At 39.8% G+C, this 2,500-nt stretch overlaps 1 protein-coding gene across 1 annotated transcript in view; it reads left to right on the top strand.

Moving 5' to 3' along the window:
- CDH17 (cadherin 17) overlaps positions 1-2,500 on the top strand; it is a 182,832-nt gene that overhangs the window by 8,239 nt on the left and 172,093 nt on the right. The gene's annotated exons all lie outside the window — the stretch shown is intronic.

Genomic DNA, 2,500 nt, shown 5'->3' with positions numbered 1-2,500 from the left:
GGATTTCTAAGTGTACACTAAACCACTATGCACAGTGTGAGACAGACTTGGCACTTTGTTTGTAGAGTGTGTGCCTGAGTCAGACGGCTGATCACTTTCATTTGCAGAGGAGGTAGGAATTACTTAGCAAATGTTTTTTATTTCTTTGTGCAATTTAAGATTGTAAGTTCAGTGTGGTAGTAGTTGTATGGTGGGGCCAGGGGTCCATAAAAACAAATTTTTTAGCAGCAGTGTATTTATGATTATTTGACAATGCTGTAGAAATTCTATATTTAAAACCATGCAGAAATGTTTCCTCCTCAATACACAAATGATATATATTACATTCCAGTTTACTGCCCCTTTATGCAAGGACTTTCCAGATACAAGGAGGCATTTTATCTAAGATTTTTACATCTGCATAACATGTTATACTCTCAGACTAAGATTGCTCAGTGTTGGAAATGAGACAGGTTAACTTTGTTCAGTTTACTCTACAGCTGACTTAATTTTGAAATGCATACCAACAATCTTAAATCCTGCATTTAACCAGATCTAATGGCATGAGTACCACAGCTTATGGTTCCACCAAGACCATATAGAGTACAGAATTTTCAAAGTCCACAAGTACAGCTGACAGATGGGAACATTTGTACACTATATTTGAAGTGGTGCTCTTGGTTGGGGAAAATGGAGAAAATATCAAACAAACATATGTCAACCTTTTAAAAATACTTTTCTTCATCTAGCCATCTACCCAGATCATTAATGTACAATTTTGAATTCACAGAATTATTTTTGTTTGCACATTTACAAATATGATTCTTTAAAAAGTGATCTCTTAATTTCTGCATTTTTTTATCATGCATGTCACACACTGTTGATTTAGGGGATGCAAGGTGCATAAATGGCATAAATGTTTCCTACTGTGAGTGTTTCTGTGGGTGTCTGTGTTTATGTCTTTGTGCTTTTGTTTGTGTCTCTATGAGTGTATATGTATTTTTTTCTGTTGGTATCTCTGTGAGGGTGGGTGTGTATGTCTTTGTGCATTTTCTGTGGATGTCTGTGATGGTGTGTGCATATGTCTTTGAGCTTTTTCTATGGGTGTCTCTGTGAGGGTGGGCGTGTGTTTGTCTTTGTGTATTTTCTCTGGATGCCTTCTGTGTTTTTTGTGTGTGTCTCTGTGTGTGTGTATGTCTTTGTGTGTTTTCTGAGGCTGTCTCTGTTGGTGTTTCCTTGGGTGTATGTGCAAGTTTGAGTTTGTGTGTGTGTGTGTGTGTCCATTGTTTGTTCATTTTTAGGACATTTTGATCTTACTACTGATTATTCACATCTTTCAACAGACTTTGAGACTAATGAGACCTTTCCGGAAGTCTCCAATCTACCATTTAACCTTTAAATTATTGTTTAGGCAGTTCAGGGCCCTTCCTTTCAGCCACTGCATGCTGTTGTCATCATTTACTTGGTATCTTCCTTTACAAAAAGATAATCAGAACTCCATATTTTGTTTTCTAAATCTCCTTTTTTTTTTTACAAAACTGTAGTTTACCTAATTACTTGTCAGGTCAATGTAAACCAGTGCTAAGTGTCTTTTTGGGTGTCTGTGTCTGAGTTTCTTTGCGTGTTTGCTAGAGTGTCTATATGTGAATTCTTATGTGTGAGTGTGTGTGTGTTTCAGTGTATGAGTGTGTCTATGTGTGTGTATGTTACTACCTTTACAACATTTACAAGTTTAAATAGACACTTAAGAATAAAGTGCATTTAAGTTTTAGTCACTTGGTCAAAAATTGCACATGTCAAAGGAGGGGGGGGGGGCCCTGATCAATGGTTAAGTTCAGGGGCCCCAAAATTTCTAGTGGCGGCCCTGGGTGCAGTCGCATCTCTCTAAGGGCATGTGTGCAAGGAGTCCACGTCTGGTTTCCCCTTTTACTCTTAGGGAGACCCAAGAGAAATTTGCATAAATATAAAAAAAGAAAGAGATGCACTCAGCTGAGACAGAACAAAAGCTGGAAAAACTTCTGTGCCTGTTCATTTTCAGTGCCACTCAGGGTGCATACTCTTTTAGCACACTATGCCCCTTCGCAGAGAAAAAATATCCTGTAGCATATCAGTCTGATCCTGCCCAATGACAGTCCAGCAGTGAAATACCAGGCAATTCCTCTCTGAACAAGAGAAACAACAACCCCAGATGATCGTTTCGGCCTTCTGTGGGCTTCGTCAGTGAGGTGCAGTCGCATCTCTCAAAGGGCATGCGTGCAAGGAGTCCCCTAAGAGTAAAAGGGGGAAACCAGACATGGACTCCTTGCACACATGCCCTTTGAGAGATGCGACTGCACCTCACTGACGAGGCCCAAAAGAGGCCAAAACGTACGTCTGGGGTTTGTTGTTTGTCTTGTTTAGAGAAGAATTGCCTGGTATTTCGGTGCTGGACTGTCATTGGGCAGGATCAGACTGATATGCTACAGGATATTTTTTCTCTGTGAAAAGGCATAGTGTGCAAAAAGAGACTGCACCCTGAGTG

Source organism: Bombina bombina, chromosome 5 (assembly GCF_027579735.1).
Source record: "Bombina bombina isolate aBomBom1 chromosome 5, aBomBom1.pri, whole genome shotgun sequence".
Taxonomy (NCBI): domain Eukaryota; kingdom Metazoa; phylum Chordata; class Amphibia; order Anura; family Bombinatoridae; genus Bombina; species Bombina bombina.
The sequence above is the reverse complement of the archived record's forward strand: the minus strand, read 5'-3'. Positions and strand labels throughout refer to the sequence as shown.